This window comes from Nicotiana attenuata, unplaced genomic scaffold (assembly GCF_001879085.1).
Source record: "Nicotiana attenuata strain UT unplaced genomic scaffold, NIATTr2, whole genome shotgun sequence".
Lineage (NCBI taxonomy): Eukaryota > Viridiplantae > Streptophyta > Magnoliopsida > Solanales > Solanaceae > Nicotiana > Nicotiana attenuata.
Window position 1 is genome coordinate 78,606 of NW_017671316.1, and position 21,552 is coordinate 100,157.

A 21,552-nucleotide genomic window follows, 5' to 3' on the forward strand; every position below is an offset into this window, starting at 1 on the left:
AATTTTCTCCTAATTTTTAACGCTTTCGTTCTGATTTCTTATTCAAATTTCTACATATTGATTCCAGCTTCTCTTTGCAGCATATGAGATCTATGATTGTTGCTTGATTTTTTCTTGGTTTGATGAGCCGTCTCTGCTTAGTAATGGGACTTTGGTAGGTATTACTTTTTGTTTCTTGCTCTATTTTGTACATGCATCCAATAGTTGTATCTCATTTAATTTGAAAATAGATACATAGATGTATATTTCTGATATAGTATTGTTTCTCATTTTGCTTGGGTAAGATTGTTTTGGGAGTAAATGGGTTCTTCAAGGATGAAATTAGCAGTAAAACTGTGATCGTATTTTCTCTGTGATTGTTGATCTGGAATCTTTATTCTGCTCATGAAGTTATGTTAATATGTGCTTTTGGTCCCCATTCAGTGAATATGTTATTTGACATATGATCCATACATTTATGATTTTTTCCCCTTCTTTTCTTCATATTTTTTTGTGTGAATGTGATTGTTTTTCAAATATAATAATGAAACATAGAAGAATTTTGATGCAGTCAACGCATTTGACGATATGACCGAAACAACTGAATAATTTTTATCCTTTCTGTTTCCACAGGTATTCAGTAACATACATATCCATCATCCATTAAGCAAAATGTACATTATTTACTTTTATAAAATTAGTAAACAATATAGTATATGTTATGTGTTGTTTGTCGGTCATGTTAAAGAAATTATTCTTCCATTTGCTTCCAATATATATGTATTACATTATTGGTACTATTTGCTTCACTTTCATCAACAACAGAAGTATTAAATTATAAATAATTCGACAAATTTATAAGTTTTTGGAACAGAACTACCTACATACAAAGACACTATGGATTGAGTAACTAAATCTCAATCGAAGAGGAAACGACGACTCTCTCAGTATATACTTTGAGGGGCTTCGAGTCTTTTTTATTTCATGTTAATGTTCATTAGTTAGGACGTGCTATGGTTGTGGTATGCTTGGTTTCTCATCATCTGTGTAGATACTGTTAGTGATTGATGCTTTTCAATAAATTAATATACATATATTCATGTTCTTTGCTGCCGGTGGTTGATGCTTTTGAACCGAGGTAATTGGTAACTCTTGCAATATCCCATGCCATTGACATCATTACCATAAATGTATTATTGGAAACTCATTTTGTAAGTCGCATATTAGAGTTGAGAAGATGACGTTCTTTACTATGTGTTTTTCTCGACGAGTAGAGCATCTTATAAATTCAGTTTTTAGGAATCTAAGATATTTAGATTCTAATGAAAATCAAAAGAAATTCATTTACAAGGAAAAAAAAAACATAACCAACAGACATACAAAGGTACCGGAAACAATATTAGCTATTTCTTCTACTTTGGAGGATATCCACTATTTATTCACTTTCTCTTAAAATATACAAATTTCTTACTTTGTGGAATAGAGAGTTGATAGACGGAATATTATCTTTGCTGGAAATAGTAATAAATGCCGGCAATGGATTTTGTTGAAAAATAAGGCTCATTGAGCAAAATATATTATTGCATTATACCAGTATTTGACCAAAAGTTATTGAAACATATTGCAGGGTAAATTGATAGTTTCTACATATACGTTACTGGAGAAATATGAAATTGACATCCCATTAAGATTTATATCTTTTGTAAGCACTAGAATGCAGGGGTTGGCTTGCTGGTTTGAAGTACTTCCTCTGTCCTAATTTATGTGATACAGTTCGGAATTGAGTGCCGAACTTCTTAAATTTGACCATGAATTGGGACATAAATATTTTTAAGGTTTAAAAATAAAAATACATATTTTGAAACTATATAAAGAGTATTGTAAGTTACAATAATTAAGAAGCTAAAATATTGAAAAGGTATATGCAAATATCATGGTTAAATGAGTTTATGAGAAGTTTCGGGTACGTAAAAGGGCTTTAGCAACCTCCCCTGTCTTTTAATACCAAAATGTGAAAGAAATATGGTATTTAATATTTATGAGACCAAGAAAAAATATCATAAATAGATAAAATTTCTTTACTAAAAGAGCTAAAGTAATTTATTCGGCATCAAAATCATGTGAAGCTCTATATATTTTGAAACATCGGTGATTATGTAATTTCACCTGTACAATATGTTACAGATGAAAAATAACATTACATTAAATATATAAATTACTTGTACAACATGTTATTGATGGAAAATGACCTAGCATTAACGTCTCTGGTTTTAGAACTTCTAAGCATTGCCTTTGAAAGTTGTGCTACAGTTCTCTGTAGTACCTTAAGTGGTTTCAGAGAGTTGGTCATTTATTATTTCTGTTTCCTACTTGAAATTTACTAACAATCAAGTAAATATGAAGTTCAACCCTGTTTTTCCTTAATTCATCTTTAATTCAATCCAACTAAATTGCTTATGTCTTGAAAATGCACATGTTAATTGCCTAGGTTTAATGGCTATATTTAACTTTTTTATTAGCATATAGTTGCGATGAAGAAGGGCTACGATATTGATGCAGAAATTTAAAGCTCTACATAAGATTATTAAGGATATGCCTAAGACAAGGTTGACAGTGTTATTATTTCTAATTGTGTCATGGACTATTTAAAGTTGTTTTATTATTGCTGCATGGGGAATCTTGTGAAAGCTAAAGCTCTAAATGGTTCTAACATAGATGGATAATTTCTAACAAGAAGATAATGGAGATCAACATACACAATGCCATCATAAATGAGTTCAGGCAATTCTACTGTTCAATGGTTATCTTTACTGATGTTGATAACAATGATGATAAGTCAGTTATCAAGAAAAGGTATGATATGTCTGAGGATTTTTCCGGGTGCTGCTTGAGACTACTTCTCTCACCTTATCTTTCAGACTTAATCGTCCCAATGCAAAAGTGAATATAATTGTATAATTCTCAAACTCGGCCCAGTTTTGATAAGGATCTAGAGATGATAATGTAGCACATCTTGAAGTTACACAAACGTGTGAGACAATGTATCTTTATGCCTTTTCAAAATATAATATTATCTTTCTTAAAACAACAATAAAGTTGTTTGGTTGAGAAGTGAAAAAGAAATATCAGGACAAAAATATGCAAAATAAATTAATGTATTTATTTGTTGGTAACCCAAATTCTAAGTTCTCGCAATAGATCTAAGAGTTTAGCAGATTAAGGATATTTTTCAAACTTAGTGCTTAAGGATATTTTTCAACCTTAGTGCTTATTTTGATGCCACTAAACTAAGTAGGTTCTGTTTCCTTTTGCTTTTATGGTCATGCTTAAATCAACAGCGATCTTTTTTGGAATTTTTACCTCCTATAGCAAAGGTTAACACCTTATTTATTTTAAATAAATACCATTTTTAAAAATTATATTCTATAGATACCTTCTAATGTTTATAGCAAAATATCTGATTTTGGTTACCTCCTACCCTTAAGCCACAATTTACGCTATTCAGTCACATTATTTTCTTTCTCTCTCTACTTTGATACATGCAATTCTCTTCCCCCATTCCCTGAAAATACGATGCTCAATCTCAAAATTCCTCTCACCCGCATTACCTACCATTAGTCAAAAAATCCACGCTCTCTCCTCTCTCCTCTCTCCTCTCTAGGGCGACATGGTATAGTATAGGCTGCCATGGATGCGCAGCCCTCTCCATCAAGTTAACATCAGACCGTCTCAATTCATCTTTTCTATATATACTTGCCCATTACCAAAGCGTTCTTTCGAGAGATTCAGGAGAAGAAGAATAACAAGGAAACTAAGGAGGAAGAAGAAGAAAATAATGGGTATTTGACCTTTCAGTTTTCCAAATAACTTCTCTCCTCTCTCTCCTCTAAACAAAAATGGAAGCAGACGGTGAATGAGTAGTCCCCGTACCTTCCCACTCCCACAGCGTTTCATCTCCACCGCTGCAGGTAAGCCCATTGCTATTGATAAGGCCACGCAAGAAACGTCTAGACCTAGCACAACTAGGGTTAAGGTTGAACTTGATCTTCAAGGAAAGCTGCGGCAATATACGAGGATTCAATTTGTTGATGATAAAACTGGGAAGGTTATCGAGTATGTCCAGAAATTCAATTTGGGGCTGAGCAACTTGGTTTTCTGTTAATGTATTTCAGTGTATTTTTAATGTATCACGTTGTATTTTCATGTATTTCATTGTATTCATTGTCTATTTTTTCATTGTAGTTCAATGTATCTCGCTGTATTCCATGTATTTCATTGTATTCACTATCTTTTTTTCATTGTATTTCAATGTATCCCGCTGTATTCTATGTATTTCATTGTATTCACTGTCTCGTTATATGCCATGAATGTATTCATATATTTTTTTAATTAATATAATTTATGTATTCAGATGTATTATATAATTTCTCTGAAGATTGCTATGTTTTTGGGGTATTTTCCGGTTGAGAATCTTTTTTATAACTGAAAATACAAAATTTGTGTGTTGTAATTGGGTTTGTTGAGTTATATTAGGAATCGGTTATGTTAATTGATTCACTTTCCATTTAAAAACAGTGTAATCCCCTGTTTCACGCCGTGAATATAGTCGAATAAAATAATCTGTCCAGCTGTAATCCCATGTTTCACGCCATGAATACAGTCGAATACACTCAAATACAAAAATTTGTCTAGCTGTAATCCCATGTTTTACGCCTAGAAATGCTACTGTATTCATGAATACAGTTAGCTTAAATACATCAAATACATCTTATAACAACAGAAAACGTATCTACAATCCGTAATATAGCTAATTACCACTAAAAGATAGTGCTTTATGAAAATTTCCCATCTTTTTTCGCATGAATTGAAATGTTTAAGCTGCACTGTTGGGCCTGTGTTGGCACGGGCCATACATATCTAGTAATGGAAGAAGACTAGGCCGCTAGATTTAGTTGTTTATGTGGGTTAGCCGCAAAAGTCCATCTGGTTATGGGCTTTTCTTGCCCATTGATGATTGATACCTTAGGTAAAAATTCAAAAATAGCCACTTTTTAGTTCCAATAATTGAAAAATAGCCATAATTAGTGGAGTTTTACTTGTGGAATTTGATACTCCGGGAGTAACTATTTATCAAAAACATGGCCAGAAAATGACCAGTGGAGGCTATTTCTATTCATCTTCAATTGAGCCAAAAAAGGCAGTCCACGGTTGGATGTATTAGAGTTCGTCGAAGGAAGGATCTAGGAGGTAAAGCACAAACATTTTTGTTCACATTGATCAGACAGACCAGAGTAATTAATAATTATAAATGTTAAAAAACACATAAAACAGAATACAAAAGAGAACATAAATGATGGAGATAACACATTTTTAGCAGGGAAGGGTAAATGGAAAAAAAGGCATTCTCACGATTCAACCAGTAAAATTTATTATCGGTACTTGCTTCAACCAGTAAAATTCATAACATGTACGTTTGCATACAATTTTACCATTCAAATATGATTGATTAGTAAATATTCTCATTTAAAATTAGTAAAATTAAAATATATTCGAAGGTGCAACCATTTAATAAGCAAGGATCAAACGGATGACAGAATTCCTGAGTTACTCATTTGAGCATAAGGATTGAGTTTTTCGAGAGCACCACATCGCGAGTGGTGTGTATACGGTTAAAATCGGGCGTATCCGGTTTTACTATTTGATTGAGGGCAGGGAATTGCATCGAAGGCCAGCCTCGTAGTGGATCGGACCAGAACACGAAAACAAGGTATCTAGTTCGGGGATCGAGGTGCCTGTCGAGATCGAGGCCAGCAACGATCGAGACAAAATATGACAGACTTCGAGCAAGCGCAATAACGGATAAGCAAGATATCCGTGACCGGTCGAAGATCACGGAGGAAATCCCTGAACAGATCAAATCAATGGCGATGGTTCAGGCTAATCATGGGATTTACTTCCGTAATTAGAATTGTACCATAGATAGGATTCCTCTACTATAAAAAGAGGGTTTTGATCATTTTGTAAACACCTTACATTCACGCATATCAAAGTAATACAATACTTTCTGGCTTATATTCTTGTTCATCAGATTGTTATATTTTTAACTATTCTTGCATCGATCAGTTCGAGGGTATTCAACTCGAGGGCTGAACTCCGTTCAAACATTGGTTTGCTTAATTTTATTGTTAATTTCTGCAACTAATTTTTGTATTCATCAATTGATATTAGGTAACATCACGTGTCCTTAAAACCACATTATAAGTTTAATTGTTATCCAATTTTTAGGGTAAACAATTTGGCGCCCACCTTGGGGCTAAGGATAATAGTGATTGGCTGGTATTAATTCCCTTAACCACACTGCTTTACTCTTGTTCTCATAAGTGTTTTTGATTTCAGGATCAATATGTCTAACTCGCAAGCAGTACCTACTCACGCAGATGACGGCCTCGGTTTCCATGGAGAAAACGATAATGTAGCCGCCCCAAGGATCGAAGTGCTTCAAGCTGGCCACGAGGGAGTACCGATCGCAGACCCCGTCGATGTCAGTTTGCATGTCGCCTAGATGCAAATCTGGGCGTCGACCCTGGAAATAGTGTCCGTAGAGATGCCCGAGCAGCCGATCAGAACGCGCAGAGCGGTGGAGAAGGCGGAATTAGCCTTCGAATGATATTCGAAATGTTTAGACTCAACAAGTTGCGATAGCGCAACTCCAAAATCAGAATCAAGCACCAAGCAGAATTGAGCTCGAAACGTCACAAGAAGTTGTTCATAGAATCGAACCTATACCAGAGAAATCGAACGCCGATGAATCAGGTACTGACCCCGCCATTATGAAGATGCTCGAGGAGCTCACTAAGAGGATCGAATTAGGTGAAAAGAAAATCGAGGCTAATGACAAAAAGGTAGAGACGTACAACTCACTGGTTGACCAAATACCGGGGGCACCGCCGATTCTAAAGGGCTTGGATTCGAAGAAGTTCGTGCAGAAGCCTTTCCTTCCAAGTGCGGCTCCGAAGCCCATTACTAAGAAATTCCGTATGCCATAGATCCTCAAATACAATGGGACCACCGATCCTAATGAGCATGTCACTTATTACACATGCGCAATAAAGGGGAATGACTTAGAAGATGATGAGATTGAATCCGTTCTATCGAAGAAATTTGGAGAGACTTTATCGAATGGTGCCATGATATGGTATCATAACTTACCACCCAACTCTATTGATTCATTTGCTATGCTCGCAGATTCTTTTGTGAAAGCCCACGCCGGAGCCATTAAAGTTGCAACGAGAAAATTGGACCTCTTCAAGGTAAGACAGAAGGATAACGAGATGCTTAGGGAATTCGTATCTCGATTCCAAACGGAGAGAATGGATTTGCCTCCAGTCACCGACGACTGGGCTGTTCAAGTTTTTACGTAAGGTCTCAACGCTTGGAGCTCCATAGCCTCACAACAGTTGAAGCAAAATTTGATCGAATATCCAGCTGTCACTGGGCCAATGTACACAATTGGTATCAGTCAAAGATAAGGGTCGAAGATGATCAACTGGGAACTCCAATTGGTTCAATTTATCCCAGCAGGCCCGTGGACAGAGTTAAAAGGGACGTCGATCGAGAACCACAATCGAATAGAGATAGATACCAGCCATACTGTGGAGATTGGAGAAGTAACGGGACGCAACCCCATATAGAATGATAGAAAGAATGATCGGGGACAGAATCCTGGGGGCTTATGAGCAAAAGTGGTTTCGATAGGGATGCCGGGTCCAAAGAAGCACCTCGACTGTCAGAATACAACTTCAGCATCGATGCATCAGGTATTGTATTAGCCATTGGTCGGATTAAGGATACTAGATGGCCTAGACCCTTACAGACAAATCCAGCTCAAAGGAACCCTAATCAAATGTGCAAATACCATGGTACCCATAGTCATAGAACCGAAGACTGCAGACAGTTGAGAGAGGAGGTAGCCCGTCTATTCAACGAGGGTCACCTTGGAGAATTCCTAAGTGATCGGGCCAAGAATCACTTCAAAAATAGAGATTCAAACAGGCAGAACAAGTAGGAAGAGCCACATCACGTAATTCATATGATCGTTGGTGGGGTCGATATCCCTCAAGAAGCGGTATTCAAATGCACCAAAGTGACAATCACGAGGGAAAAGCGAACTCGGGACTACTTACCAGAAGAAACCTTATCTTTCAACGACGAGGATGCAGAAGGGATCGAACAACCTCACAATGACGCATTGGTAATATCTATCCTTGTGAACAAAATTCAAGTTAAACGTGTGTTGATTGATCCAGGTAGCTCGGTAAATATTATTCAATCAAGGGTCATAGAGCAACTCGGCCTCCAAGATCAGATCGTGCCAGCAACTCGGGTACTTAATGGCTTCAACATGGCAAGTGAAACCACCAACGGGGAAATCATTCTACCAGTGAACGTGCCCGGGACTATCCAGGAAATAAAGTTCCATGTGATCGAAGGCGACATGAGGTACAACGTGCTGCTCGGAAGGCCTTGGATTCATACTATGAGAGCAGTGCCCTTCACGCTTCACCAAGTCTTGAAATTCCCAACATCAGAAGGAATCAAAATGGTGTACGGTGAACAACCCGCCGCCAAGGAAATGTTTGAAATCGATGAGGTAATACCAGTATTGGCGCTGTTATCAAACAAATGGATCAAAATCGAAGGGAAAACAAGAAGTCAAATAGCAACCACAGTCGCCGACCTCGGCCCGGCCGGAGGAGCAACAAACTTTCGAGGATGATGATTATATGATACCTCACTCTGATGCAACAAAGTCAATGGTCGAAGAGCTGGAACAAATCGTGGTGATCGAGAATCTGCCCGATCGAAAGGTATAGCTGGCATGGGGTTGACTCCCGAGCTCGGGGAAAAACTCGTTCAATTTCTTTCAAATAACATGGATTGTTTTTCTTGGTCCCACTTATGACAGGGATCCCACCGGAGATCACTACGCATCGACTGAGCTTGGATCCGAAGTTCCGCCCGGTGAAACAAAGGAGAAGACCTCAGTCCGAGGTAAAATATGCATTCATCAAGGACGAGGTAACAAAACTTCTCAATATATGGTCCATTCGGGAGGTAAATATCACGAATGGTTAGCCAATATAGTAGTAGTCCCTAAAAAGGTAAACAAACTTAGAATGTGCGTAGACTATAAGGATCTAAACAAGGCATGCCCTAAAGATTCCTTTCCTCTGCCGAATATCGATCGCATGATCGATGCTACAGCCGGCCACGAGATCCTTAGTTTTCTCGATGCCTACTCCAGGTACAATCAAATACAAATGAACCTAGAGGATCAGGAAAAGACTTCGTTTATCACTAAATACGACACCTATTGCTATAATGTAATGTCGTTCGGACTAAAAAAATGCTGGTGCTACTTATCAACGCCTAGTAAATCGAATGTTCGAAGAACAAATAGGTAAATTAATGGAGTTTTATATTGACGATATGCTAGTTAAGTCCCTGCAAGCAGAGGACCATTTGAAACATTTGTAGGAGACCTTCGACATACTGAGAAAGTATAACATGAAGCTTAACTAGGAGAAATGTGCATTCGGGGTCGGCTCGGGCAAGTTCCTCGACTTTATGTGTTACATCTCGTATTTTCGTACGTTAAAGTTTTGTCTTCAGTTAATCGATATAGACTCAGGGATGAGATTATTTTGAGGTTAACGTATTTATGCTATTTATAACAAGCGATAAGTAAGTGTCAGCACCACCTGATCAGTTGGTATATGTTGATGATGTTGCCCACAGTAGCCGAGACGTTATGATGGGATGCCCTCAGAGTCTTGATGATGTTATGTATACCTATACCTATGCATGGCATGAAATTTATATGCACGTGCATGACACTATAAATGTTGCATATTTTACAAAGTTATTCAGACTTTCAGGTGGATTTCTTTATTCCATGTTTCATCTACGTCTTTTACGTACTGATTTTCATGCCTTACATACTCAGTACATTATTCGTACTGATGCCCTATTTCCCGGGGCCTGCGTTTCAGGCCCGCAGGTGCAGGAAGGCAAGTTGACGGTCCCCCTTCTTAGGATCCTTGGTCAGCGAGAGTTGGCGTGGTCCACTTGATCTGGAGCTGCTTTTGATTTTGGTACGATTTGATTGTATATATATATGGGTATAACGTGGCTAAGTCCTGTCTTTGTACAGTCGTATTTCTATTAGAGGTCTGTCGACAGTATGTATAGTTGGATAGTATGTGGCGTTACCGGCTTCCAGTTTTGGATATGTAGTTGTTTATAGCAGCCTTGTCGGCTCGCCCCACGTATTCCGCACGTATATGTACATATGCCTTTAGGGGCAGGTTTCCTTCATGTATGTTATTCTCGTAATTCAGCAGATGTTAATCAGGTTTATAGCTTAGACACATGCTTAGGGGTGTTTGGCAGGTAGGACTCGGGCACCCGTCGCGGCCCTTCGATTTGGGTTGTGACAATAGTGGTATTAGAGTAGTTCTGTCCTAGGGTTGTCTACAGATCGTGTCTAGTAGAGTCTTGTTTATGGGTGTGTTGTGCACTACACTTATAGACAGGAGGCTACAGGACATATAGGATGTTATCCTCTCTTTTTATCTTAGATCGTGCGATATAAGAATTCATGTTCCTAACGATATGTTATATTTTCAGCGATGCCTCCAAAGACTACAGCCGCCCAGAAGGGAAAGTCCGTGGCTGGTGAGACTACTAGTCGAGCGCCATGAGTTACAAGGGCTCGGGGAGAGTCTCATAGTGAGACTCCATCTCAGACTTCACATACCCCGCCCTTTCTAGAAGAGCTCCGAGAGCACCAGCTCTAGCGCCCGCCCCTGTACGTTCAGCACCTCAGCCAGATGCACCGGTTTAGGAGATGAGAGATGCTATTCAGCTAATAACTCAATTAGTAGCCGCACAGGCTCAGCGGCAGGAAGTAGGTATTGGTCATGCAGATAGGTCTGTCAGTACGATGGTTCGAGACTTCATTAATTTAGACGCTCGGGTATTCACTGGGGCAGATCCAAACGCGGACCCTCATGTATTTATTGATAGAATGCAGAGGACGTTAAGGGAAATGAAGGCCACTGCGACTGAGTCAGTTGAGCTAGCTTCCTATGGACTCCGAGATGTTGTAGTTAATTGGTACGAGTCTTGGGAATTGTCTAGAGGTGAGGATGCCCCTCTAGCAGTATGGAAGGAGTTTACAGAAGCTTTTCTTTGTCATTATCTGCCACCAGAGCTTAGACGGGCCAAAGTTGATAGGTTCTTGACCCTTCGGCAGGGTAACATGAGCGTTCGGGAGTACAGTCTCCAGTTTGATTCGTTGGCTAGGTATGCTCCCACTATTGTATCTAAGATGGAGGATCGGGTTCACCGGTTCGTGATGGGTTAGAGCCGCACTTGCTTAACGATTGTATGTCGGTCTCACTTCAGCCAAACATGGATATTTCTCATATTCAGGCATACGCTCAGGGTGTAGAGGAGCGTAAGCAGAAACAGAGGGCCGATCGTGAGCATGATAGGGCTCAGAATAAGAGAGCGAGGTCTTCGGGTCCTTCTGGTGAGTTTTGAGATGGTCAGAGACAACAGTACCCAAGGTATCCAGCCCAGCCATCGGATAGCGCACCCCCTCAGTTTGGCAGTAAAAGATTTGATCGTTCCACATATTCAAGGCCTAGTCAGAATTCCAGGGCCTCAGGTTCTCAGTATAGGGGTGAGTCAAGTCAGATGAGGCCGCCCTTGCCACGATGTACTCAGTGTGGTAAGCAGCATGCGAGCAGTGCCGTATGGGATTGGGTGTTTATTATACTTGTGGTTATCTAGTCCACGTTATGAGGGATTGTCCGACGAGAGGTGATGCAAGCATAGCTCAGCCAGCGGGATCTGTAGCTGGTTCGTCATCATCAGTACGCCCCCTGAGTAAGGTTCACAAGCACCAATGAGTCGTGGTAGAGGCAGAGGTGGAGCATCTAGTTCGAGTGGTCCTCAAAATCGCATTTATGTATTAGCAGGACGACAAGATCAGGAGTCATCGCCTGATGTTGTTATAGGTATATTATCAGTCTCCATATGATGTATATGCACTGATTGACCCAGGTTCCACCTTATCATATGCTACTCCGTTGGTTGCTAGTAAGTTTGGAATAAAACCTGAATTGGTTAAACATTTTGAGGTGTCTACACCTATTGGGGACTCAGTGATAGCTAAGCGAGTATATAGGGGTTGTATAATAGTAGTTCATAGTCGATCTACCGCGAGTTAGATATGGTAGAATTTGATGTTATAATGGGTATGGATTGGTTGGATTCTTGTCATGCCAACGTTGATTGTAGATCAAAGATAGTCCGATTTCAATTTCTAGGGGAGCCTGTTTTGGAGTGGAAAGTTAATACGGCATCGCCGAGAGGAAGATTTATTTCCTATCTTAAGGCAAGAAAGATGATCAGAAAGGGGTGTATTTATCACTTAGTTCGGGTTCAGGATGTGGAAGTAGAGTCACCAACCATTCAATCCATCCCTGTGGTTAGTGAGTTTCCCGATGAGCTTCGGGTCTCCCGCTAGAGCGAGAAATTGAGTTTGCTATTGACCTACTACCAGATACTCATCCAATATCTATTCCTCCCTATAGAATGGCCCCCGCAGAGCTGAAAGAGTTGAAGGAACAACTAAAGGATTTGCTTGAAAAAGGCTTTATCAGACCTAGTACATCACCATGGGGAGCACCTGTGTTATTTGTGAGGAAGAAATATGGTTCCTTACGGATGTGTATTGATTATAGACAGTTGAATAAGGTAATGATCAAGAATAAGTACCTACTCCCGAGAATTGATGATTTATTTGATCAGTTGCAAGGTGCCAAGTGTTTTTCAAAGATAGACTTGAGGTCCGCGTACCATCAGGTAAAGGTTAAGGAGGAAGATATTCCGAAGACAGCATTCAGGACCAGATACGGGCACTTTGAGTTTCGTGTTATGTCGTTCGGTTTGACCAATGCCCCAGCAGTATTCATGGATTTGATGAACCGTGTGTTCATGCCCTTTTTAGATCTGTTCGTAATTGTATTTATCGATGATATATTGATATATTCTTGTTCAGAGGCTGAGCATGCAGATCACTTGCGTTCTACAAAAAGGGAAGTTGTATGCAAAATTCTCTAAATGTGAATTCTGGTTGAACTCTGTAGCTTTCCTTGGGCATATCATTTCGGGTGAAGGCATCCAGGTGGATACACAAAAGATTGAGGCAGTGAAGACTTGGCCTAGACCCACAACACCGACGGAGGTTCGTAGCTTTCTCGGTTTGGCAGGTTATTACAAGAGATTTGTAGATGGATTTTCTTCCCTTTCAGCACCTTTGACAAAGTTGACTCAGAAGGGAGAAAAGTTTCAATGGACTGATGCTTGTGAACACAGTTTCCAGGCATTAAAGGACAGATTAACTTTAGCACCGGTTCCAACGCTCACAGAAGGGACCGATGGTTATGTGATCTATTGTGACGCTTCAGGCGTTGGATTGGGTTGTGTGCTGATGCAGCATGGTAAAGTTGTAGCTTATGCTTCTAGACAACTAAGAAAGCACGAGAAGAACTACCCGACCCACAATTTAAAGTTAGCCGCGGTGATTCATGCACTAAAGATGTGAAGGCAGTACTTGTATGGCATTCATGTTGATATCTATATGGATCATAAGAGCCTCCAATATATCTTCAAGCAAAAGGAATTAAATTTACGTCAAAGGAGATGGTTGGAGCTACTTAAAGACTATGACGTTGATATTTTATACCATCCGGGGAAGGCGAACGTAGTAGCCGATGCCCTCAGCCGTAGATCTATGGGTAGCCTGTCATATTTACAGCCGGAAAAGAGGGAAATAGCCCATGAGATTCATCAGCTAGCTGGTCTTAGAGTTCGGTTACTGGACTCAGGTGATATTGGAATTACTATTTAGGATACAGCAACATCCTCTTTAGTAATTGAAGTAAAGGAACACCAGTACAAGGACCATGTGTTAGTTCATTATAGGAATACCACTCCTCAGAAGGAAAAGACACCGTTTGAGATTACAGAAGATGGGGTCCTCAGATATCAAGGACGATTATGTGTCCCTGATATTGCAGGGCTACGTCGGCAGGTTTTGGGAGAAACTCACTATTCTCATTATTCTATTCATCCAGGAGCAACCAAGATGTATCATGATATCAGGGAGATATATTGGTGGGGCGGAATGAAAAAGGATACAACGGAGTTTGTTGCTCAGTGCCCTAACTATCAGCAGGTCAAGATTGAGCACCAAAAACCTGGTGGGTTATTGCAGGCTATAGAGATTCCGACTTGGAAGTGGGAAGTAATCAATATGGATTTCATCGTAGGCTTACCTCATACCCAGCGTAAGTTCGATTCGATATGGGTGATTGTTGATAGGCTTACAAAGTCAGCCCATTTTCTTCTCGTTAGCACTACATATTCCTTAGAGGATTATGCAAGGCTGTATGTTAAGGAGATAGTACGACTGCATGGTGTCCCTGTATCTATTATCTCGGATAGAGGAGCTCAATTTACAGCTAACTTCAAGAGGTCCTTCCAAAAAGGATTGGGGACTCAAGTAAGTCTTAGTACAACATTTCATCCCCAGACAGACAGACAAGCTGAGCGTACTATTCAGACACTTGAGGATATGTTACGAGCTTGTGTGATAGACTTCAAAGGTAACTGAGATGATCATCTGCCGCTTATTGAGTTCGCATATAATAATAGCTACCGTTCCAGTATTCAGATGGCTCCATACGAAACTCTTTATGGATGGAAGTGTAGGTCGCCTATAGGGTGGTTCGATGTTGGGGAAACTACGTTAGTAAGACCAGAATTGGTATAGCAGGAAATCGAGAAAATTAAGCTTATACAGGAAAGGCTATTAGCAGCTCAAAGCCGTCAAAAGTCTTATGCGGATAATCGACGACGAGACTTGGAATTTCAGGTTGACGATTGGGTATTCCTAAAGGTATCACCGATGAAGGGCGTTATGAGGTTCGGAAGAAGGGGAAAACTTAGCCCTCGGTACATTGAACCATATAGGATCATACGCAAGGTAGGCCATGTAGCATATGAGTTAGACTTGCCTTCGGACTTGGAGTCTGTACATCCAGTCTTTCATGTGTCTATGCTCCATAAATGTATCGGAGATCCTTCCAGAATCGTGTCAGTTGACAACGTTCAAGTCACAGAGCAGCTATCATATGAAGAAACTCCCATTGCTATACTAGACAGACAGGTTCGGAGATTGAGAACTAAAGACATAACTTCGGTGAAAGCACGTTGGAGAAACAACAATGTGGAAGAAATGACTTGGGAGGCCGAGGAAGACATGAAGTCTAGATATCCCTACTTATTTCCTCCTCCAGAGAAGGGTCTGACTGAGACGTCATAACCTTAAGGTACGTATATGGATTCTTGTGTCAGTTATTGTCGTTGGTCGTGTGAGGCCATTGTCGTTATTGATGATTGTGGTCCTATGTGGCGTTGAATTGTTGAGTTTCGACAGGAAGAGTTGGTAGTAGTATTGTTACAAAGGCGACTTTGCCAAGGTTATATAGATCCCGGAGAGTTAAAACATTCGAGGACGAATGTTTCTAAGGGGGGAAGGATACTACATCTCGCGTTGTCGTACATTAAAGTTTTGTCTTCAGTTAATCGACGTAGACTCGGTGATGAGATTATTTTGAGGTTAACGTATTTATGCTATTTATAACAAGCGATAAGTAAGTGTCATGAAGGATAAAGGATACACGAATTAAAGAAAACGAGTTTCGTTGAAGGTGGCCCATTTGGGATAAAATACGGGTCGAGGCATAATACCCGATAATTATGGACTAGTACCATACAAGGTACCATATGACCACGGTAGTGCAATGTATAAAGTATATTAAAAATAAGTAAAATTTTAAGTAATTTAAGATAATTTTTAATTATGCGGGTAATTGATTAATTACCGGGTAACGAAACATTACCTAATTAACTAATAAGTGGATAAAGATTAATAATTTCCACCCAAAAACGTGACAGTTAGCCACATTATAAAGAAGTAACTAAGGGTCATTCCTTGATTAGGTGTCATAAGGTTACTTATCCTTTCCAATTCCAAGGATTTCATTTCTTGAGAACTTTAATATTTCATTCCAAGGTTACATAACTTTATGATTTCATTCCTGAACGTGAGCCATTCTATAACACTTCAACTTTCCATTCTCAAAAGAACACTCCAAATCAGATTTCATACAGTAACGTGGTTAAGGCCTGTAGCAACGTAAGTCTTCAACAGTTCAACGTAAAAATTTTACGGTTCTAAAGGAGTACGGTGCAATCTTTTCCAAGAATATCATATGGATTTTTCCTACTCCAGGTATGTTAAGGCCACCCCTTCTTTCTTTTTGGCATGATCTATACGACACAAACGAAACGAGCAAATGTACAATTTTCATAAATTACTCTATCCGTACAAATGCTAGAGATGTGTATACTCTTATTCTCCCATAAGTCTTATTATTCTATCGTCTGTTCATGGGTCTCAGAAAAATACGTATTTGATAAGGTTTATCCGAAAGGCATATTAAGTTTTATGCATTCGGAGAAAATCTTATTAACGTATTTCTTATGCACTTCATGCATTTATACATGTACATTGGCCCATGACCAGATGCCGTTATATGTATATTATATTTATATGGGATACGGGAAAAAGGTTACGGTGTTATATACGCACCACCACATGATAAGTTGGTATATGTTGATGATGTTGCCCACAGTGGCCGAGACGTTATGATGGGATGCCCTTAGAGGCTTGATGATATTATGTACACCTATACCTATGCACCGCACGGAATTTATATGCACGTGCATGACACTATAAATGTTGCATAATTTACAAAGTTATTCAGACTTTCAGGTGGATTTCTTTATTCCATGTTTCATCTATGTCTTTTACGTACTGATTTTCATGCCTTACATACTCAATACATTATTCATACTGACGCCCTATTTCCCGGGGCCTGCGTTTCATGCCCGCAGGTGCAGGTAGGCAAGCTGACGGTCCCCCTTCTTAGGATCCTTGGTCAGCAAGTGTTGGCGTGCTCCACTTGATCTGGAGCTGCTTTTGATTTTGGTACTATATGATTGTGTGTGTGTATATATATATATATATATATATATATATGGGCATAATGTGGCTCAGTCCCGTCTTTGTACAGTTGTATTTCTATTAGAGGTATGTCGACAGTATGTATAGTTGGATAGTATGTGGCCTTGCCGGCTTCCAGTTTTGGATATGTAGTTGTTTATAGCAGCCTTGTCGGCTCGCCCCACGTATCCCGCATGTATATGTACATATGCCTTTTGGGAAGGTTTCCTTCATGTATGTTATTCTTGTAATTCAACAGATGTTAATCAGGTTTATAGCTTAGACGCATGCTTAGGAGTGTTTGACAGGTAAGACTCGGGCACCCGTCGCGGGCCTTCTGTTTGGGTCATGACATTATGGTATCGAATCGGGGAATCGAAATCAATTCTGACAAAATCAAGGCAATCGATGACATCATAGTTGTTGATAATGTCAAGGTTGTGCAAAGGTTAACGGGACGTATAACTGCCCTGGGTCGATTTATTCCGAGCTCCACAGATAGGAGTCACCGTTTCTTTCACTGCTTTAGAAAAAGAGAAACTTCGCATGGACCCTGGATTGTCAATAGGCTTTGGAGGAACTCAAACGTTACCTGTCGAGCCCGCCATTGCTTCACACCCCAAAGGCGGACGAGCAACTTTACCTATACTTAGCGGTCTCGGAGATAGCTGTAAGTGGGGTCTTAGTTCGAGAAGAGCAAGGTACGCAATTTCCTGTTTATTATGTTAGTCGGACCCTAGGTGAAGCCGAGACCCGATACCCACACTTAGAGAAATTAGCGCTTGCTTTAATAAGCGCCTCTAGGAAATTAAAACCATATTTTCAATGACACCCAATTTGTGTTGTAACCACCTACCCCCTTCACAATATTTTACACAAGCCCGAACTCTCGGGCTGATTGGCCAAATGGGCCGTCTCGATCAGCGGGTACGATATCGAGTATCAAGCCCGAACGGCCATCAAGTCTCAAGTCTTGGCAGACTTCGTGGCCGACTTCACGCCAGCCCTCGTACCCGAGGTCGAAAAGGAACTATATTAAAATCGGGTACGTCATCGAGGGTGTGGACCCTCTTCACGTACGGCGCTTCGAATGTGAAGGGGTCCGGGCTAGGCATCATTTTGAAGCCACCCACAGGTAACATGATTAGACAGTCTATCAAAAATTTCTAAATTAACTAACAATGAGGCCGAGTATGAGGCCATGATTGCAGGTCTCGAGTTAGCTAAGAGCTTGGGAGCGGAGGTCATCGAGGCCAAGTGCGACTCCCAACTTGTGGTAAATCAAGTCAACAGAACTTTCGAGGTTCGAGAAGATCGAATGCAGAGATACTTGGACAAATTGCAGGTGTCTCTACATAGATTTAAAGAATGGACCCAGCAACACGTACCTCGAGAACAAAATAGCGAGGCCGATGCCCTTGCAAATTTGGGGTCATCAATTGATGATGATGAACTTAGCTGCTCGGGGACTATCGTACAACTTTCAAGGTCAGTGATCGAAGAAGGACACACCGAGATAAACTCCACAAGTCTAACCTGGGATTGGAGAAATAAGTACATCGAATACCTAAAGAATGGGATGCTCCATCGGATCCTAAAGAATCAAGGACTCTATGCCCGCACAGTTCACTTTGGCCGAAGATGGAACACTGTATAGGAGAATGTTTGATGGACCGTAAGCAAAATGTTTGGGACCAGGAGACACCGACTACGTTCTACGAGAAACTTACGAGGGCACTTGCTGAAACCATTCCGGTGCCGAGTCATTGGTTCACAAAGTCATCAGAGCAGGATACTATTGGGCCAATATGGAAAAAGACACTAAAGAATTTGTTCGAAAATGCGACAAATGTCAAAGGTATGCGCCGATGATCCAACAGCCCGGGAGAGCAACTCCACTCAGTCCTATCCCTGTGGCCGTTCATGAAATGGGGAATGGATATCGTCGGCCGCCTACCATCGGCCCCAGGTAAGGCTAAATTCATTTTGTTTATGACTGATTATTTTTCTAAGTGGGTTGAATCACAGGCCTTCGAGAATGTCAGAGAGAAAGAAGTCATAGACTTCATCTGGGACCTTATTATATGCCGGTTCAGAATACCTGTCGAGATTGTATGCGACAATGGAAAGCAATTCGTCGGCAGCAAAGTGACAAAGTTTTTCGAAGACCACAAAATAAAAAGGATCCTATCAACGCCGTATCATCCCAGTGGGAACGGACAGGCCGAATCGACAAACGAGACCGTCATCCAAAATCTGAAGAAAAGACTGAACGAAGCCAAAGGAAAATGGAGAGAAGTATTGCCCGAGGTCCTTTGGTCATATCAAACAATGTCGAAATCCAGTACGGGGGCAACACCATTCTCTTTAGTCTACGGTGCCGAAGCTCTGATCCCGGTTGAAGTCGGAGAACCTAGCTTCAGGTTTCGGTATGTAACGGAGAAGTCAAATCACGAGGCTATGAATACGAGCCTAGAATTGATAGATGAAAGACGGGAGGCCGCCCTTATTCGAATGGCCGCACAGAAACAGCGGATCGAAAGGTACTACAATCAAAGAGCCAATCTTTGACACTTTAAAATCGGGGACTTAGTTCTGAGAAACGTCACCCTCAATACTCGAGACCCAAACGAAGGAAAACTTGGCCCGAACTGGGAGGGACCATATCAGGTCCTCGAAATCGTCGGAAAGGGATCTTACAAACTTGGCACGGTGGAGGGCGAGCAATTACCAAACAATTGGAACATATCACTCCTCAAACGATATTACTGCTAAGGTACGACCTTTTTCATTTTCATTTGTATTTTATACTAACCAATTGCAGGTGTCTGATCGAAGACATCGAGGAACTCTCCTACACAAAGTCCTTAGGTTTTAAAGCACGCATTGAACTCTTTTTCCCTTGGACCGTTTTTTGTCCCAAGTGGGTTTTTCCGGCGAGGTTTTTAACGAGGCAACCATTATTTGTGCTACCTTGAGGCAATTCAACAGTATCCGAGGCTTCTTTACAATCAACCTCGAATACTGGGGGGCATCACCCTCGGATGTTAAATTTGTTACAAGGAAGGTACTTCGTGTCAACAGGGTCTCGATAGGTAAAACTTTGTAAGGGCCAATCAGTAACGAATCGTGCCCATGTAGATTACTCGATCCCTAAATACAAACATGTACGCATGTATAATCTATTGACAAAAGTATTTTTCCTTGCCAAATATTTCATGCCTTAGAGAAAATTTTACTTTACAATTTCTTACTTTTGGTCTATCGTGGAAACAGGCTTAAGGGCCGACCACAACTGAAGTTCGAACAACTTACCCCGCACTCGAGGACTGCCGTCCGAAAAATCGATGTAATCGAACTACTAAAATCTCGAGATCATAAGACCTTAAAAAGGCAACCCTCATTTTTATAGGCCACGGTCACCCCACTCGGGGACTGACATTTCGAACAAGTTCAGAATGTAATTGAGAAACAAGCCCAAGAGGCAAATCTCAAATTAAAGGCTACGATCAAACTAACACGGTTCGGAGACGTCCAAATTCTGTAATAAAATAGGCCTTCAATTATTTCCATAAAACCGGTTTAAAAGGCTTTATAAAGGGTTTCGATCACATCAACCCTCAAAAACCCTAAGGGGTACTGAATTGTTCGAACTACCGAACGAGCTTATTTCACGCTAAGGCATAACGAAACAAAGAGTTTTGATAACACTAACCCTCGAAAACCCTAATGGGTTACAAATTTATCTCGTGCTAAGGCATAACAAATTGTTACATGACTAACTTTCTAAGCCGAAAAGGGTAAAAAAAACCATTCTTTCAAGGCCATATCGGCCTAATTCAAGAGACTAAGGGCCATTTTATTTTTGAGTTCGAGAAGTCAACCTCACTCAACCAAAACCTAAGGGTCATCCTATTTTGAGTTCGAACAAGTACTCACTCGATTATAAAGACTACATTAGTCCGACTTCGACCAAATTGCCTAAGCCTTGTACTCATGAACAAGGCATGAACGAAACAGAATTTTCACACGGCAGGAATTGAAATAAAGACAAATCAAAGGGAAAAGAGATCTTTATATATATGGAAATATTTACATGGATCGATCAGGATCCTACACAAAAAATTCAAAAAAACAAAAAATTCTAAGTGCCTAATTTTCCTCGGGAGCTACACCTTCGCCGTCGGAATCCCCTCCGCTCTCAGATCCACTCACGCTCCCGGAATCATCATCATCGGAAGAGAGCAACGCTTTGGCTTGGGCCTCGAGCTCTTTCGCGTTCTCGATCTCGACAGCAAGGTTAAAGCTACGAGCATGAATCTCCTTAAGAGTCTCTCTTCGAGACTGGTACTTGACATGCTCGGCAG